At 37.6% G+C, this 20,655-nt stretch overlaps 1 protein-coding gene across 7 annotated transcripts in view; it reads left to right on the top strand.

The window, feature by feature from the left end:
* The window catches only part of ERC2 (ELKS/RAB6-interacting/CAST family member 2), a 685,232-nt gene that overhangs the window by 117,819 nt on the left and 546,758 nt on the right, over positions 1–20,655 (top strand). The window lies entirely within an intron of this gene.

Genomic DNA, 20,655 nt, shown 5'->3' with positions numbered 1-20,655 from the left:
TCCTTTGAAAAGTCAAAGTTATGCAGCTATTGAGGAGAGAATGAATAGCTACTGAACTGAAAATTAAATAAGGAAGAGTTGACAAAAAATGTAGTAAAATGGTGCAAGGTTATTTTTATCTTATTGGATATCTTGTTCTTGGCATCAATGTGCAGGTTTCTAGTTCTGGTGTAAGACTGGAGGTTGAATCAGCCTAAAATTTATTGCAGATCAAAGCATTGCACATTGAATGTGAGGTGGTGGGAACTGGCTGGTACAGCCAATATCGTAAAGTGGCAAAATGGTACTTTTATCCAGAAAGGTGGGGAGCCACTCATTTACATTCATTAAGGAGTGCACACAGTTTCTGATCAGAAGTACTTATTGTCTTTTTGTCATGGCGTAATTCTTCGTTTACAGTTTCTTCAATAGTGGGAGGGAGCAGCAGGAAGAAATATTTTAAAGCATTCCTTTACATTTTCTTTCTAACTTCTACAGCCTAACAGCTTTCCTGCCATAAGGAGATATGGGTAAATCAGCTTGTCTATAAAAAAAAAATTACTTTAGTCTTCACCAGCCCCTGAAACCAAACTGAACTCAATTCTGCAGTTCAAAAAAGTTTGGAACTTTTATATCTTTGTATGACCCTGAAGTTACTAGTCTTAGGTGAAATATTAAGGACATTTTTGTTCTGGTGGTATTTGACCCATCTGAAGCCCAGAAATTCTGGAAATCTCACCAGACTTATTCTTATATTTCCGGCTCATTTTTTTTCTTTTTTTGCAACACCCTACCTTTTAAGGGAGGAAGAGTAAAGTTTTGTCCTCTAGGCACTGTGGGTGATGGTTCTGTTTCACATAAAGCCTGTATCCTGAAGTCCTTTCTCATGCAAAACTCCCATTTGAAAAGAAATGTTATCCATTAGTAGGGTCTGAATCAATGGGATATCAAAGGAGTTGCAATTGCTTGCGTCAGCACTGAATTTGACTCATAGCCTGCTAGAGTGAAGCTTCTGTGATGTGCTCTATAGCCTAGCAATCTAGTTTCTTGGTTTTGATCTGCTCTTGTCAGAATAAACCACGCTGTTTATTTTAGAGTTAAATGATTTAATAATTTTTCATTGGCACTGTTTGTATCATGGAGTTTAATGTCATTTAGGTCTGTGAGTAAAGCTAGATAGGAATGGAATGTGTTTCACTTCCAGGTTTGATATACTGCTTTGTGATGGGAGGTGATGTGTATTGCTTAGGTTGAAATAAGGTGGTTATCTTTTTTTCTATTTAAAACAAAATATTATTAGCAAAGGGAATTGATCTAATTCTACAATGAAGCCCTAGATGGGAGCGTTCTTGTGAACGAACCTGTGTTGTTTGAATAACTGGCAGTGCAAGTGAGGTTTTGTTCCATTTGCTATAGTCTTCCACCACTGTAAAACAGGATGATTTATTCTATTCAATAGCTTAAGCAAGAACTTTGGAGTTTTTACTGAGAATACTTTTGGAAGCATTTTAAAACTCTGATATATTATGAAACCAGTATATGTATATTTTAGGATGTGTTTTAAATTTGAATGTCTAACAAAATATTTGTGTTTAGGGACTTCACCTAAAATATCATGATTATAGTCTTTTACAAGTTGATCTATAGGGCCCATGTTGAGTATGTCCCTAGGAATGGTATTTTCTTTTGGAGGCCATCTAGTATACAGCTTTGATCAAACTCTTAAAGCTTTTTTTTTTTTTTTTTTTAAATTAGCATTTACTTCTGCTGTTTGACTGCTTGACATTGTAACTGGGCCAAGTTAAAGATGAGTAAACCTCTCTGCAGCAGCAGGTTGAGGTGATACTTGTTAATAATCATGTGCTTTCCAGTACTATTAATCCTTTCACTGCTAGTTTCTGCAATAGTCTCCATGTGACAGAAGAATGGCATGTTCAAAGAGGAAAAACCTCGAAATTTTATATGATGTCAATACCTTTCCTTTAGCTTTCCTTTAATTATACCTGACATAAATACAATATGGTCTTCAATGTTTGTTTTAGTCATTATGACTGTACCTTAAACACTCCAGCAACAGCCGTTACCTGTTGATGATAGAGGTGCAATTTTCTTGGGGCCCTCTTTTTTGTTTTGGTAACTGACTACGCCCCCTGTGCACTGGCAACACACCACGAAAGTTTCCAATCTTCAGTTTGTACTGCATTTCTTTTGTCATTGTTGCTGTATATTTTGGGTCCTATGTTTGAGGAAGCAATACCTGAATTCAGATGTTCTTTCCTAAGGAGGTAGAAATGTTGCTATCTAAATGGATCAGGCTCCTAGCCCTAATCTATGGGGGAGGTATGTGATGGGGTGTATCCCATGGAAGGGACCCTGAAATCATACCACACCTTACCACTGTAGCATTGATAAGAAGAAGGCCCACCACGCCAGCCAACGCCCAGACAAGACTGGAGTTTTGGATATAAATTGTTAGCCCAGTTTTGGAGGCTACACAGGGAGGCATTGCCAGCTGGGAGCAAATTACATGCAGTGGAGTCCATTCAGGCTCAACACCTGAAAAGAAATGGTTACTTTCAGACAGGATAGAGAGAGAGTTTGTACTGTCCAAAAGCAGGCAGCTCTTGTCAAACCATAGTTGTTACTCTACGGTGTTTCTATTATTGGGTATTATGTTTATGAATTTACTTCTTGCAAAACTGAATGGAATGAAATGCAGAGAGACTTTTTCCAAATTAGTATTAGTTTGGGCTATGCCAGAATCTGTTCAATAAAACCCACATCCAGACAAGGTGACATTAATCTCAAACCCAAATCTCTATGAAACTTTGTATTGTTCTAGCCCTACTATATTTGATTTTTTTAAAAAAGATCTTTTAAAGGTACCTTAAAATTTCTTTTCCTCACTTTTCTGCCAGAACAAGAAACCCATATATTGTAAAATACATCTGTTACATTTCTTATATATCACTTTAGTGGGTGATTTATAGGAATATGTAAAATTCATTCTATCAAAGTAAAGAATTCTCTATTCTCACTCCATCTCTTTTCTGATTTGGATGACACTACTCTGATGATTTCTTTTTGTAAGAATGACTAATGGATCTTCAAGAAGCAGTAAGAGAGATGCTGTTACCCAGGGTTCCTCGACCCAGTAACTTTTAGTCTCTGCGAGTTATCAGGAAGAAAACAAAAGGGGAAACAGTACCCTCCGTCTGCTATATGGCTGGCATAGACAAATCAAAACCAAGTGCTCTTAACTTAAAGCTCTATTTTATTGATCTCCAGCACTTCCCCTTTACCGGAAGTCTTCACTTATTATTCTTAAGCACATACAAATACAATAGGTGGTTAGAGTACCCCAAAACTTGATAGTCACTCCACAAGTCTGAGGCAGTCTTCAAGTGAATCAATCACAGATTTCTGAGTGGCCAGTCCTTCCATCTGTGTCTGGAGATCTTTTCAATGTGTCCACGAAGTGATCTGCCTGATTCAGACTCGCTACCTCCTTCTTATACCCCAAAAGTTAGAGACAGGTCAATCAAAAGAATGTTACATAGCAGACCAAACAAATCAATCACTGGGAAGACGCACAAGTTGGAGACGTCACAAAAAAAAAAAAAAAAAAAATTAAGTAAGGAGTCTAAAGCTGTAAGTCTAGCAATGATTTCCCCATAGCTGCAGTCCTAAAATATATCCAGACTATTTTTTTGACATCTGCCCCAACATATTCAGAGAGAGAGAACGCAGAGTCAAGTCCACTTCACGTGTTCACTGTCTGACTTCCTCCCACTCCTCACCCCACCGCAGTTTGCCTTGGTTATGCTAAGTTTTCTGCAGTGGCCTAAAAATGGCTAAAAGCAGTAAGCAGAATAATTGATAGTCCATCCCAATAATTGGCAGTGGTTTTGGATGCCTGGCTGATTGCTAAAATGCCCTGTACAAGGTCAGTCTTGATAAAAGTAATAGGTTGCATTCAGTTTAGTATTGTTACCCTCTTTGACCCAAGTGGTTAACAAGTATTTGGGGTCTTCTGGATTGCTTGCGTTAGGATGAGAAATTGATATTGGAGCCAGGTACTTCCTTGATACAATCCTGTTTGTTTAAAAAAAAAAAAAGAAAAAAAAAAAAAAGACCCGTTTCCCTGAACCCAGTAGGAATCAAACAGGAAACAATTTCCTTTCTTGATATTCTAAGCTGCTCTCTATACCAAAAGTGCTCTTTTTTTCTTAGCTTTTCCTCAGGGTCATGCTACAAGTACTTCTCTTGCTGCTCTTGCCTTTTTGTTGCTTTCTTGGTCTGTTTCTGAGACCTTTCTTGCTGCATTTGCTCACACATATGACTCTACCAAAATAATACCCAGCCCTCTGCATTTGTATTCAGTGCCCCGTGAAACCCCTCTTCCCATATAGCTCAGCTCCTGACTGACTTTGCCTGTGGCTTGTATTTTGGACAGTGACTATTGTTTCAGCTATCCTACTCCAAAAAGACTCTAAACTACTACTACTTCTAAGAAGAGCTTGTAATAATTTTGACTTAGAAAATCTTCTCAAAAGAATATGAATATCCTGCAACAATCCTATTATGACAGGTTGTTGAATCTTCATTTATGCTAGTGGGCATAATAGCCAACCTTCATTCAAGATAAATTTATTATGCCCACCAGCATGAATGAAGATTTACACGACCTATGAGTCTCTGGTTAAAAAAGAGTGAATGGAATAGTGAAACAAAATCCTCCCCTCATTCAAAATAACTTTTTTGCATGTCCAGGATCAGTATAAAACTTCTTCTGGATTGTTAGACACACAGGTTGGTCTGAGTAACGGCAGCAAAACTAAGAATATTTTATTGTGGCTAACTGCACAAGACCTAGAGTCTTGAGAGATGGGTTCTAGTTTTGGCTGTCAGTGACCTGCTATGAGTCTGGGTAAATCATTTGACTTTCATGGAATACATGAAAACTGCAGCTTTTAGATCACCAGGACTCAAGGCTAAGTGCAGAAGGTTATTCTGTGCCATGTTGGGAAGATGTTTCACCATCTGTAAAATTATGATATTTCCCTACCTCCTAAGTCTGTTGTGAACCTTATATTAATGTTTCTCAAGTGCATCAAGAACCTATTTAAGGGTCTTTCTAAATGAAAAAGATAAGCTTCACAGATTCAAACCTTGGCATCAAGGATTCATTCTCTCACTTTTACTCCCATGTCCTTCAAGTCTCCTGTTTTTGATTTTTTTTTTTTTTTAAAAAGATGAACAATTTCAAATTCAGTTGAAAAGAATAATAAAGAGAAGGCAAGAATTGTTCCCCTTATGAGAAGTTGCTTTAGCCATTGTAGTGCTCTTGTAGTTTGCTGACACCATCATCAGTAGAGGCAGTCTGAGGAGACTAGTAATAGGCCTTTATCTCTGAGTACAGGTAAAAGGTCCAAGTCTTCCTTTAGAAAGGACAGGCTCAGAGATTAGGCAGCAACCAAAGTATTGATAAAACCAGTTTGTGTGCTTCTGCTCCTCCAGTCACTGGTGGTATTGTGGAAGAAAATGTTCTGTGCACTCCTTTCCTTCCATTTCAGTGACTTTCATGGAGAGGAGAGTGTGGGGGAGAGACAAACAAACAGTAAATATGCTGGACATGCAGGAATGACATTTACAAGTAAAAATTCTTCTTTCCTGATTTTCCTATTGTTAATTGATTGGAACCAATCTTGTGAGATACTGAACACTTGATGCCTCACAATACTGGACCAATTGCACACACTCTACCGTATTTGCCGTTACAGTTATACTAACCAGTATAGCAACAAAGAGGTTATCTTGCAGTCATATCATCATGTTTACTCCTGTGGTGTGTTCCCTGCAGTGAGATCAGAAAAGCCTGAATGCTGAATACATGAAAACTGCACCTTTTAGATCACCACTAACAGGACTCAAGGCTAAGTGGAGAGGGTCATGCTAGGCCATGTTAGAAAGACTTACCTGTCGAAGTAGAAGATTTGTAGAGGCAAGTAAAAGTGGAGTGAGGCCTATTGAGGTTTGTAGAAGGTGAAGAAAGCTAGCTAGGCTGAACTTGAAATCCTGCTGTCCTTTCACAGAAATGGAAAATTGTCAGGGTAGTTAGCTTATTTTTTAAAATATTTGTATTTGTGATTTCTTTTTTTGAAAGAGAGGTTTCATTTATAGTCCATCTTTTAAAAAACTTAAATATAGTTAATAATTTCTTTCTGAGAAAGGAAAAAAGGACTGATATATTCCTGGGTGGCTGTACCCCTAACACAAGTTGAATGAAGTGCTATTTCACAGTCTAGTGTCATTCTTTGAACAAAAAATAACCCAAATCATTATATTGAATTTTGAAGTCAGTTTTAAAGAGTAGCTTTTTGAAAAGACATGGAGTTATTTTCCATAATTTTAGGAGTTCTTTACTCATGATCATACTTCAACCGCTTAAAACTGAACCCTTGTCTGTAGCCATTCTTCTTAATTGTGTACACACATTCATTTCATTAGAGTTTTTCAGTGTTAGGTGGATTTTATTGATATTTTTAAGAGGTGAGAGCACTGAAGTATTTGCTTGAAGAAGAAAATCAAGTACAGTATAATGAGTTACATCGTTCTTGCAAATATATACACATAAGGAAAAAGACCCTGTTCGTCATGGCAGTGTCCCTTTTTAAATTAAGCATTTTAAACGTTTAAAATCTGTTTGAAGTCTCATGGTTTGCTTGGCATTCAGAATTAAATATTATGAAGATCACTAAGCATACATACCTATCACAAAATGTGAGATGCCTGCCTTATACTTCGTAAATTGGTTATCATGTATCTTTCCTAGGTTTTTAAATAAACATTTTTCTCTATAAGTTTGGAAGAACTTTAGGTAATATGGTGATTTTATCATGTGGAAATCTAGCACAGATGTTTGGTATTACTTTTTTTAAACATGGTGACCACACATGATTTATCCTAAGTACCATTAAGTATTTTTTTATTATTGCTATTAAAAACTTGCCTTAGGCAAAGTCCTGCTAAATTTCTAGTAAAGTCAAATGTTAAAATTCCAGAAAGTATTATTATATATAACACACAGCATCTCCTATATAATGTATAATTTCTCTAAAACTGAATCTGAGATCATATTTAGTTTCATACATGCAATTTAACCCTTATCTTGTATGTATTCTTAAAATAATGCTATAATGTGTAGTTTATAGCTTTGTAGAAACTTTATTATAATTTGTGTATTTTAAACTTTCAGAACTCTTTTTTTTTTTTTTTTTTAAAGATTCTGCTTCTGTCTTTGAACTCAGTTGGTCAAGTAATGAAGGTTGATGATAGGACTTGAACTGCCAGCATGAATTAGTTATTGCATGTTTTAAATGTTATTAATGGAACAAAGTTCGTTCTTCAACAGTGAATAGAACAGATGCCTTGCAGACTTTCAATGTTTACAGTAAATGCCTTGCATTGGAGCCAGTAGTAATTTACTAAGGAACTACTTTATCAACACCAAATATATCTCCCCCTGAAGTTTGTTATATAGATTAACAATCACTCTAGACCGAATCTCTTAATTCGGCTCATTAGTGCCTCTTTCCTTTTTATTCTACTGGCCCGGCTCAAAATATTAATCTAATCAATTACTAGAAGAGTCCCTTCAATTTTAAACAAGTTAAGCCAAAAAATGAAATTTGCCCTCCATAAACTTTTTTAGTATATGAGTTTTAATATGTTGGCTATAAATACATCCTTATACAAAAGATTCTCATTAAGGCAATTATTTTCTGTCAAAATGTAAATAGTTATATGTACATTTTAAGGTGACTTAGGTTTGGAGGAGGACTTTGTAATCTTGGTAGTCACTTCAGACATGAAAAAGTAGACAGAATCTGATTATGCCTTGGAGAACAGTAATACCTTTTAATGTCGCCTATTCATGATGCCCCATATTATTGCTGGCAACACATTTTACAGTGCATGGGAAGAATTAGAAAGGTTACAGACTAAAGACTCAGTTTCTTTTCAAGACAGAACCACTCTCAATGAAGATTTTACACGAGGCCAATCAGGAGTCAGAATCCAAGTCAGAGCTGAGTTTAGAGCTGGGAATTCAGAAGCAGGGCAGTCGTGGCAGCTAGCTAGGGATCTGCATTATTGCCTGGACACTTCCTGGTGTGCTCCATGGGCTTATATAGAGTCAGGGATCCAATCAGGGATTGCTAAAACCACTATCAATAAGATCACTCAAGCAAACCTTCCCAGGGTGTTCAACCTGTGCAGATTGTGGTTTGCAGGGATTGGTTAGGTTACATCTGCCACCAAGGGATGTTGGTTGCCTAGTCACCCTGCAGGCCTGCATTCAAGTCCTGTTGATCCTGACAGCATGTGGTTCATGAGCCATGGGAGAAGATAGATGTTCATCTGCCTAAATCATATGTTGGGCCCAATCTGGTAGGACTGCTCAGAGGCTGACTAACTCCACACAAAATAGCTGGGGGGTGGAGGGGGAAAGAGCGGCGGTGGCAAAGGAAGGAGGAGGGGGAATGATGACCTCCTTTATAACCTTTAGCCTAGTAGTTAGGGTGTTCACCCCCTGGTTCAAGCCACCTTCTCATCAGGCAGAGGGGGATTTGAACGGTGATCTGCCACCGCTGAGGTAAGTGCTTTAACCACTGGGCTGTAGAGTCATTCTTTCTCTGACCAGATTGAATATTGAATTATTTAAAGTGGAACTACATTTGTAGGAGAAACTGAGGGAGATCCACATTAGAACATCCCATAGTTTGGTGGTTAGGGCACTCACTTGAGTGGGAGGACTCGAACCAGGAGCTCTCTCACCCTGGTTGAGTACCCAAACACTGGGCTAGAGGTTATAAAGGAGGTGGTCCTCCTCCTTCCCTTCCTCTCCTTGTCTATTTTTCATGGAGTTAGGTGGCCTCTGAGTGTGCTTACTGGATCAGGGCTTAGGGACATGCAACTTAGGTGGCCTAACCAGTGGTCTCTCCCCTGGTTTTTTAATCGCTCTAGGGCTTAGGCTGGAGATAGGTTCCTGGGCACCTAAAGTGAGGCAGCAGTGTGCATGCTCAGAAGCAGGAACATATTCTCTTAAGAAATCTTCCTGCAAAAACTTAGGCCCGGAATGTCAGCCAAGTGGGTGTTTTGTGAATCACAGAGGTGCCTAAACACAGGACTTATGTGCCTAAGTAACTTTTGATCCAACCCACTGCCTTTTTGTTTCTGCCTATAGCCTCGTTACTCCTTTATTTATTTTACCCTCTTCTCCTTTGCTTGTTGTTTTCTTGTCCACATACTTATTCTTTGACTTTTGATGTGGACGTATTTCTTTAATCAGGGGGATAAATTCTGTTTTCAGTTATATAAATGCAAGTTCATTGAAGACAATGTGGTGGGTGGTGTAATTTGGCCAAAGTGTAGCTGAATTGTGTACATACAAGTTTCAGGTATGACTGAAGAAAATAGTGAGTTAACAGAAAGAGAAAGATGGGAAATTTCTTAAGTAGCTCTCAGTATTACGAGAAATGTATGCATTGTTTTTTTTATTCTGTAATTGGGATTGTACCCTTTTAACTTTAACTGTATAGATTTAGAATTGCTCATTGTAGTTACAAGGAGTCATGTCTTAGGTAGATACTTATGAAGTTTGTATAGTATTTTTAGAGAACCATCTCCCACCCCTAAAAAGTCAACTTGAAAATGTTAAGCACAAGATTTAGGAATGTTGAATAGTAAGAAAACCTCCTAAAGTTTCTAGGATGTCAAAGGACTCCTACTCAACATTTAAAACACAAAGATTAAATTTTCCTATTTGTACGTGTGCATAAATATCAATAAAAGTAATTACCAGTGTTAGTTACTCCTGTGCATTGAGAAGACAATGTACCTCCTAATCTCTTATGCCACTCTGAAGAAAAAGAGCAATTTTACATGTAACTGAGGGAGAAGCAGCACTATTTCTAAAAGATGTATTAAGGACAAGTTTCTCAAAATGAAAATGAGTGAGACCTTGCTATTGGCCATAGAATTCAAGAAATACTCCCTTCACCTCTTTTCCCTCCAAAGAAAAATCCCCTCATTCAAATCTCCATTTTAAAATATCCAGATTTGAATTTTCTACAGTATGAGAGTTACATTTAAAGGGCTAAATTCTGCTCTCACTTGTATAAGGCAAATATGGTGGAATTACTTCAGGTTAACTATACTGTAAGTAAAAGCAGAATTTGGTGTGTATATATAGTATACACCTCATGACAAGTATTTTTGTATGCACCTGCTTATCACTGCACTTCTTACCAGGGAAAATAATATATACTGTTATGCACAAGCCAGTACATTGCACATGTACTGTGAATGTACCCAATGGAAAGAAGGTTCCAAATCGAACGGCCTTTTTTGAAAAACTACTTTTAAAGTAAATAAATATAAATGAGACAGACAGTGCCATTTATACATTACAGGATCCTCACTCACAAGAATAGGGCAAACTACCACTTAATTGTGATCAGTGGAATGGAGAAAGGGTCCTTATGGTAGTAGGATAAATGAGAGAATTTAAATAATGATTCAATATTCATATGCACAGGTTTGAGACTGGTAACCAAAGCTAAAAAGAAGGACCATAAAATTGCTTTCACTAACAAAAAGTATTTCTTCATTATCCTTCCTGGCACAATTTTAGTTAATAGCAGGATGTGGGGGGAAAACACAATATATGATAGTTTGGAACAGATACCAAAAATAGTCAGCTTTGATGTAACTGGTGCATTTTTGCGCACTGCGTCACAGCTGAATCTGTCCATAAAAAGACTGACACATCCAAACCCCTTTTCCATCCTTCTGGGTATTGTTCTGTTTTTCATTTTGTGGTTGAACTTTTTATTTTAGTGTAGGTGAAAGCTATTTTGTATAGGCATAAACATGATAGCCCAAGCCCTTACCTGAATGGGGTGTCGATTAACATTAACAATCAGTCTGAATTTAAATTTGGAAATTTTAAAAGTCAACAAAATAGCAAACTTCTCCCAGTATACAAATGAATCTGAGAGGGATCAATCATTGCTTAGTTTTTAAGATGCTGACTGTCCTGGAATGATGTCCAGGCCATTTTATACTACCTGTTTCCTTTGAAGTTTAATCACTTTTTCAGCACTGATGTGTCTCATTCCCTGTCCAGTCTCCAGCCTTTTCTTCCATGTATGTGCTTCAAGATAAGCACTTTTAGTAAGTATCTGTTCATCACTTCATTGGTTCTTCCAGTATAAGGCCAATAATCTGTCTTGCATCATGGATCATCTGAGGCACTGTAAATATGTGGCCTCAATTTCACTCTTGATTCCTCAAAACTCAGTACAGCCTTCAGAGTATAGAAATAACCCTTTTTCCAGAATTAATACCAAAAGCCCCACTACCATAAACCAGAGTCCCCTGAAGCACAGTCCAGACAATATATTCGTCCCAACAGTCCAATGCCAAGTATGGCTCTTATGTCTCACCACGCCTCACCCCACCTCTTCTAACTGGAGTGTTTTCCACTCTGTTTCCTCCCAGGTAGAGTTTCAGCTGTTGCCTGGAGACGATATTCACCAGCCTCCAGCTATCTTTCAGAGCCAGCAGGCATCTACTCTGCTGCTTTCAGTCTTCAGCTCTCTTTGGCTGTGGCTCGCTGGTCTGGTGAAGTTTATAGGTAACCCCCACCTCCTCCTACCTTCTGCTTTCACCAGCCTGATCTGACTCCACTAGGACACTGTAACTGCCCCCCTCCATCAGGGGCATCCCATCCCTGGAGCTCTCAGCCCATCACTACTCGACTTCTGAGCTCTCCTTACTCTCAGGACTCTAGGTTCAAAACTTTTCCTGTAGCCACTTGCTCAGGGTTTGCGACTCTTTGTTCTGAACTTCCCTTCTCCTACTTCTGAACTCTCATTTATAACTCTCTAGGGCAGCCCCATCCTCCTAAACAAACTCGGGCACATCTGGACTGGAAGAGGAGAGCTAAGTCCAATTTCATGTAAGGAGCCACCTACCCTTTTACAGTAACCAATCATCTATTTTGTTCAAAATAACCGTCTTCAGTATGACCGGTCTAGAAATACTATCTTCAGAGTCATATAAAAAAAACCTGTCCAATAATTTTTTAATCATTGCAAATACCAGTTTTCAAATATCCTGTACGTGCAGATGGTCCAGTCCTGCACAGTCAGGATGAATGGGAACCCCAAACCTACTCCACCTTTTCCAGCTTTTTGCTGAATGAACTGAATTGGATTTGTAAAAGGGAATATCTTATTGTTCAGTGCAGGAGCCTTGCTAGGAAAGTCCTTCTGTGAGCAATCAATATTTTGAGGGAATCTAGACAGCCTTTAGAGTGGTTCTTCACGTTGAACCCAGAGTTCCTAAAGTCCCTTCTCTAAGTCCCTTTATAAAATTCTCATCTGCTTCAGTCTTTACCACGTCCCAGTATACTTTAGAAATAAATTTGTAGCCACAATAATTTCCAATTTCTAATTTCTTAAACAATAGTTTATGGGATGTAAAATTTTTACTTGCTGGTACTAAAAAATTAATTTGAGCTAGCAGTGTCTTCAATTTTGAAATGTAGTGGCTTACAGTACTACTTTGATCATTAATTTGTGGGTTTTTTCCTTTTCATTTTATACTTAGAAATTATGCCTCTTAAAATGTCCTTTTATGGTATTATGATACCTTCAAAATGTTTTCTTTTTCTAAACATTTTGGAACAGGATCAATAGATCAGTCAGTTAACAATTAAGACCTCTTATAATAATCCTTCTGCTGGTTGTGCCACTGCCGCCTTCTTTTCTTTAAAAAAGGGAGAACATTGTAATTCTGCCTTCCCAGGGTTTCAAGGAAACTAGATTGACTGAGAGTGTGTCTAATTACATTACACAACACAACACTTGGATAAGTACCTGAAAAGGGTGATGTTTGCTTGATCCTGTAAAAGAAAACCATATTGTCTAAACTTCCAGAGTTTTTTGGAAAAGTTAATAAAATAGATGATGAAGATAATGATATTAGAGAATCTTTAAGGAAAATAAATAAACATTGAAAAGGGGAGAAAGCATTGTTATGGATTAAAAACCTCACTGATTAATTTTAGTGAATAATTGTTTTTCTCATAGACACAAGAGGCGCCCTGTTTATATCTTTGGGCTTAAGCAGCACAATAGCAGGTAAATTCAAATATTGAAAAGTGAAAGGTAATATGTACTAACCATATTTAGATAGACTCTGAACTTGCAAGACACATATAGGAATTGTCATGTTCATTGACCTCTCTATCTTAGGTACTTATTTGGTACCCATCACCGCAGCATCTGAACAGCTCACAATCTTGTATTAATGGGGAATAGAGAGATTAAGGAACCTGCTCCAGATCTTGCAAGAAGTTTGTAGCAGAGCAAGGAACTGAACCCAGGTCTCCCAAGACTCAGGCTAGTGCCCTATAACCACTGGACCATTCTTCCTTTCCCACTGGATGACTATTCTTCTCAGTCCAGTATGTGAGTGGACCTGCAATGTTAAAAATAGTAATAGGATGGTTGGGCCCAAGGATACTGTAGAAGCTAAAACAGAAGGTATTTTGATATTATATTGAAGAGTTGTCTGTCCTTCTAGGAAATACTATATATTACTTTGGTCATCTCACCATCAGAAGGATACTGCTGAGAATGAAAAGATCTAGAAAAGATTAGTAAAGGTGACTAGATGTACAGTAGGTCTTGCATATGAGGATAGATTCCACAAACTAGGGTTATTCAAACTGGAAAAGAAAAGTGACGGAGGTATTCAAAATGAAGATAGCAATGAAAACTGTTCAGTTATTCCTTTTTTACCTTGTTCCATAATAGTAGAGCAAAATATTATGTGATGAAATTTGAAAAATGGCAAATTTGGATCAAAAATGTCTGAGTATATTTTACCCCTGGAATTCATTGTTACAGATGGTTCACAGAGAGAGGACTAGACTGGACGATTTCATGACTGCTAAAAACTTTAAAATAATCAAAGCTCTCACGTTAGATCAGTTTGGTTCTCAAACTTATTTGATCAAGCTCCCCTTCTATGTGTCTGTAGTATGCTCCTGGCCAGCAGCCGTCCGTCTCCGGCCACCCAGCTCTGAAGGCGGAGTGAAGAGTGGCAGCTGCTGGCTGGGCACCCAGCTCTGAAGGCAGCGCTGCTGCAAGCTTCAGCAGAGACGTAAGGGTGGCAATGCCATACTGTGCTACGCTCACTTCTGTCCTGCTGCTGGCAGAGGGTCTGCCTTCATAGCTGAGTGCCCGGCCAACAGCCACTGCTCTCTGGCTGTCCAGATCTGAATGTGCACAGTAAATCTCTCCCCTCCTCCCCAGTTTCTCAAGCCCTCCCCGGAATACATTCCATGCCCCCAAATTTGAGAACCTCTGCTTTAAACCATATGTTCCATCCCCATTCTTTCTCTCCCCTTCTCCTTCCCGCGGTCATTTCACAATTGGCTCAACACATTAGGGCACTTTCTGAATTTCCTCTGAGGCATGAGCTATTGGACAGAGGCAGGATACCAGACTTAATTGGTTAATGGCCTGATCTGATATGGCTAAACCTGTCTTCCTGTATAAAACCCAATAAAAAGAAAGTTAAAAATACTACAATCATGCTTAGCAGGCATCGGAATAACAGCCATGTCTGACTACAAGAATGTGCTGTAATTTAACCCAACTGACCTTCAGCCAGAGAGCATAAAATACTTAAAATTTGATTGGCAGTTAGATCTCAAACCTAAACACACGCATTTTATTGCAGACGTATAATCCTGCAATATCCAGAAAGAGAACCTTCCTAAAAATAATTCTATTGAGGAAAAAAAAGTTAAAGCTTTTTATGATTATTAGTGCTCCTCTACTGTACAGATGTTGAAGTAATACCATATTTATTGCAGCAGTGCCCCCAAATTGACAATTTTTAGCTATAAAGATGAGACAAGCAGAACAGGTGGTTGTTTTTTTTCCCCCCCACCAGAAAACCTTAGAGCTAAATAGAAATTAAAGTTTTGAAAAGGAATAGATTAGTAAAGTACCCTTTCATTTGTAATGGACATATTTTTCTAAATCTGTTTTGTCTGTGTAGGCTCAATCAAAAAGAGAATATTAGAAAAGTCCCTTTTGTCATCTTAGGGCTGATGTTTCTTTTATGTATTTTCTGAACCCCAGACTGACGCTGCTGTTGCAAGTGCAGCACACATGTTAATTAAACTGAGACTGCTGACAGGAAGAGACAGAGTGATTAATTAGCAAGTATCAGATGCTTTCTTATTATATGTGTGTGAATGGAGCAGCCTCAGTCTTTACTGAGACCACAGAGCAGGATTCTTGAGCAATGAGATTCAGAGCCTCCTATATAGGCTTCCAGCTCATAGCAGTCTGCTACTCTTACTGAAAAATTCTGAGGGCTCACTGTCTGCCTAGCCAAGATAGTTCTATCCTAATATACGTAAAGAACCAAGGAAAGAGGAGTAAAATGGAAGGAGGCTTTGGTTTTTTACTTTTAGAAAAAGCTGCCTTTCATTTATTTATATGCATTTATGAGATATGATAACTGCTGTGAAAGATGAGCATATTTTATTACTAATGTATTTTAAATCACCATTTGGAATACAGCAATAACATTAATTAGGTAAAACTTTAATTATTGTAGTTGTAATCCTGTTGCAGATTTAGGGCCTTATTTTACTCGTTTGTTGTCAAAGTTTTGGGACCCTGATCTGTTTCTACAGAAATCAGTGGCAAAACACCCATTAACTCTAATGACAGCAAGATCAGTCTCACAAATTCAGCAGGTCTTTTTTCAAACATTCCACACAATTACCTTTTGGGCTGAAGTATTTGGTTTCTGTCAAAGGTGAATTATCAACTTTTTAATATAAGCAAAAACACTTTAGAAGTTTGACTTTAGTTAGGATGAAAAAAGCTTATTGTATTTTTTGACCACTCTGTTCATTTTTACATTGTTACTGTAGATAAAAAGTGGTGGAAACTTGCCATAGGCATAGTTCTCATTGAAGAGTAGTGCCACTACCTGGCTTAATTTTTTTCCCATTTGTACCTATGTTATGACCATTGAAAACTTACTATTCTGTTCACATGCAGTAGAGGTTTTCATTACACTGGAGGAGAGCACTTGCATTATTGATACAGTGTGAATATCTGGAATTGTATGCTATTGAAAAATAGCAAAAAGTAGCATTCAGAATCTGTTTGGCTAAGTGTGCACTCTTTATGTTGCATTAACTTTTTTTGTAGTAATTTTTGTAAATTTGAGCATCCATGTCCAAAAAGGCTCCTGGAGAAAATGTAGCAAATAGAAAAAATAATCTAATTACAATTTTTCTGTGCCCAAAGGATTGGCTAGGAAACCCTCAGAACCCACCTCTTCACTTGTAAAGAAGAATAGATAAAATGACTCAAAAACAGGAAGGACCTGCTAATTGTAGCACACCCTTGGAATCCAAGGGATGCCCACAGGGAAGGAGTTCCATTGACAAGATCATAGTACTGGGAGAGGCCCGTTTCTGGCCTCTTTTAGAATGTGTGTTAAGATAACAATCCAACTTCTCACTTTGTTTGGTACAATAGACAGTATTAGGAGGCAAAAGATGGTCCTGCAGGTCCCATAGCCCCGTATTATGAAGGGCTCTATATATCAATAAGTTTTTGAAGTGTATGATAGACTTACTGGCAGCCAGTGCAGTTTGTGGTGAACGGATGTGATTGAGTCCCATGCAGCTATATTATGGTACAAGCAAACAGTTGCATTGTTCAGTTCTTGCAGGTTTTGGGTAGGGAAGGAGCAAAATTACAATTGATCCTGGAGGTGACAAGGGCAAGTGTGGCCATGATGCAGTTTTCATGGGAGGTGCAAAGCTAGAAGCATTGGAGCTCTTTCACGGTGAGGTGACCCAGCATCTCTGATCAGGTCTTAAGTGAAAGATATATCTGACCAAATCTTGCTGCCATTGACGTTGATAAGGAGTCAGCTCATGCACATGAAGAACAGGAAGTGATAAAATAATGGAGAGTCTTTCAAAACTGAACCTCTCTTGGTGACTTTCTCATAGCCAGTTTAGAATCTGAACCAATATAAACTTCCAAATTTAAAATAAAGTATTTTTTCCCCTAACTACTGTATAATAGATCCTGCAGGCTGTACCACCCAAGAAACAACACTGGCAGTCCCATTTCCTTTGAATATCTAACTCTGTAGCTTTACATAGTATTTTACATTCAGTAGTCATTTTCTGTCAGAGAGGTTTTTAATGACTATCATTAGGCTTGGCAGAATTCAATTTTATTTTTTTTTATAATTTTGATGGATAATATTAATGTTCCTTTAAAAAAAAAATTTCCTATACTTATTGATTTTAAATTTTCATAGTTGCAAAAAATAATGGCTTTTAACCTTTTTAATTTTAATTTGTATCCATTTAAAATTTCACAGTTGCAGGAAGCTATGAGGGGGAGGGTGGTCAGACAATGGGTGTCAGACAGTTATTTAATGACAGATGTTGAGAACCAAAAAGTTCACTTTTATAACTGTTTAAAACAGAAATGGTCAACATCACGTCAAAATATATAAAGTAAACTTCCTTAAATCAAATTCTAAAAAGTTCTCAGCAGCACTTTTTCTTTCTTTGCCTCTCTGTGAATTTTATTATTGAAGGAAATATTTGTTTCTTTTGTGTGTGTGTGTGACGAAATCAACATTTACAGACAAATATATAATCTTTCCAAGCATAACTATTATAGTATGTCAGACACAGAGAGGTCAATATCCCAGAGAACTTCTTTTAGTCCTATGGGTTTGAACCCATACAACATAATCCCAACAGAACGTATTTCATAAGAAAACAAGAGTTGTTTAGACTTCTCAGGTCATACACACACAATGTATAGCTGATACTGGAACTCACTGAATCCTTTAAAAAAGCTTCCCCTCCTTGAAAGCTTTCTTTCTATTTACATTGTATCATCCTAGCTGGGTTCCATTCCTGTCTTCCACATTCCTGTCTTCCAGTCTCACTATGTGGCCTTGGGTAAGTCACTTAACCTCTCTCTGCCTAAACATCTAGTCTGGTGATACGGTAGTACCTATTCACCTGTGTGAAGCACTTTTGGATCCCTCATCGAAAGGGACTATATAAGTGAAAAAAATATTATTTTATTTTAAGGTTTGCTCTGATTAGAATTAATCTTACAAATTTAAAACTTTTGTGTTTGTTAATAATCATGGGCTAAATTCTGGCTTGCTTTACACAAGTGCACTGTGCAGAAGAAGGGGTAGGGACACTCTTCTTCCCAGGCCCAGTGCAGGACCTTGGTAGAATACTAATAATACTACTTCCTCAGCACAGGGATGTTGTTATTTATCTTGCTCTAGTGCTTAGGAGCTCTAGTCATGTACCAGGATCCCCTTGTTCTAGACTCTGTAGAAATGTAACAAAAAGACTGTCCCTGCCCCATACAGCTTACAATCTAAGACCAGCCCCTCAGAACCAGCCATAAATGGACATGGCTAGCAGGAGGGAAATGGAGAGTTGGCTGTAGGCAGTGGGAGAAGCTCTTACTACAGCATTTATAAGGCATTTTAGGCTGCATACTCTCTGAGGCATTCTGCTATTGTCTGCCTTGGATAGGCAGGACAGCTCAGAGTATCCCCACATGGCTGCTACTTTTCCATGTCTTGATCTCCTCAGTGCCCCAGAGATGAGTTATGAGTAGAATTTGGTTCTGCCTGTGTCTTGTGTCAAAGAACTTTTAAATTGGTGTAATAAGTTTTAGGGTAAAGATTAAGTTTGCAGATATATAGCGTGTATCACTGCATATCCTTTAAGATCCACATTGTGCAAGTATATGGAAGCATAACACCCAAATTTATAAGAGACTTTTTGTGTGCTTAAGAAAAAAATGTGGCCCTTGGGTTAGCTCTGGTGTGCAAATTAAAATGCTAAAGAAAATTAACATTAGTTATATTTATTTTGAATTTTATATAATTGCACTTAAATATTGCTTTACATTTTTAGTGTCTATAAGTTCTTATTCTGATATGTCATCACTGTGTAAATTGGATTTAAGTACATGATAAATGTGCCATGACTTACTAATGTCCTTTCATTCATGTCTTTCCCTGTGTCCTGCTGAGCTAGTTTAGTGTGGTGAGTTTTTTTGTAAAACACATTAGTTTTTCTGAGTTCTGGTATAGAATACGTTATTTTCAGTCATAATGTTCACACAAATGCAAACGTTTATAGCAAACATGTTCCTATACATCGTTTAGTTTAAGTACAGAATAAAAGAAATTCTTCTGCAACTGGGAGCCCTAATCTTTCAGACTGTAGCCCTAGTTTAGTGTAGGGTGCAAGGAAGCTGTAGTCTAATGCACAGAACACAAACACAGTTCTGCATGTAAACAAACTTAATTTGTTTAGAAGTTTTTAAAATTTGCCCCACATAATTCATATTCTGTACTACACATTTGAGGTCATTAGATTCTGTACATAATCCAAACTGTTGTAATCTAGAAGAAAAGTAATAATATAAATGATTAAAATTGAAAAGATTGTGCTTACCCATTTTGCTGCTTCTGGACTTGATAATTGCAAACAGATTCTGGCTACTTTTGTTTTTCCACTTAACTGAATCTTTTATACTATCATTGCTCTGCTATGCTAGTGATCGCTTTCCTAACTCCTTTCAAGCAAGCATTACTTTCAAAAGCTTCCTGAAAGGGGATAGCCCTGCAGAAGAACATGTACACCTCGTTAAAGGGACCATGCTTCTGAAAGCACTTTTTTCCTCCCCTTCATAACCTACCATTTGCAAAATGCCCTTTCTATTACCTCTGACTGCTGTTGATAGCGTTGTGTTTCTTCTCCCACAATACCTGAGGTACTAACTCAGGTACCTCATATGTTTGTGGAAAATACATGTATGGGGATGAACATGGACCTTAAATTTTACTTTTGTAACCAAATTTTAAAAATTAAATCACCTGGCTACTTTTTCTGATAATGGCAAAAATGCATAATCCCTTTTTATGTAGTTTTATTTATGGAAATGACTATGATCCTACTGACACAGGGAACAGCTGACTAATTCATGAACTGGCGCCTCCCTTCTTCAAGGTGCTTTCATGTTTTTTCTTAATTTTCAAGCAAATCCTCATTAGACTTAGCTAAAACTATTAGGGACAGTGAGGGAACTTAGGCTTTATGGCTTGCATGCATGCCATGTCTTGTCCAAATGAATGAAGCTAAGTTGATTAAGATGCTTGCAGAATGCCTCATGAATTTTAAGCTGTTATTACTACAAATGCCTTTTATATAAATAACCTTAGAAGAATATTTTCGGAGACAGGAGATTGTCACTAATGTGAAGTTCGTTAAGTTTGCTGAGCTATTTTTGTTAACGAGGAAGACAGAAGATGAACTCATATGAATCTGTTCCTAAAAAGTAATGGTGAGTTTTGTTTGTATTTATATTTACCCTTTTTTATTCAGGTAGGCTTCCAAAACGTTTCCAAACTGCAGTAATGGTTTGTGTGCATTGAATAAGTAATAACATATTATTGATTAGATGCTAGTGAAGGTGTTCAAAAATACATTAA

This window comes from Emydura macquarii, unplaced genomic scaffold, assembly GCF_026122565.2.
Source record: "Emydura macquarii macquarii isolate MOO-44397 ecotype Brisbane River unplaced genomic scaffold, CSIRO-AGI_Emac_v2 contig_968, whole genome shotgun sequence".
NCBI lineage: Eukaryota > Metazoa > Chordata > Testudines > Chelidae > Emydura > Emydura macquarii.
Note: the sequence above shows the minus strand (reverse complement) of the source record. Positions and strands in the feature narration are given on the sequence as shown.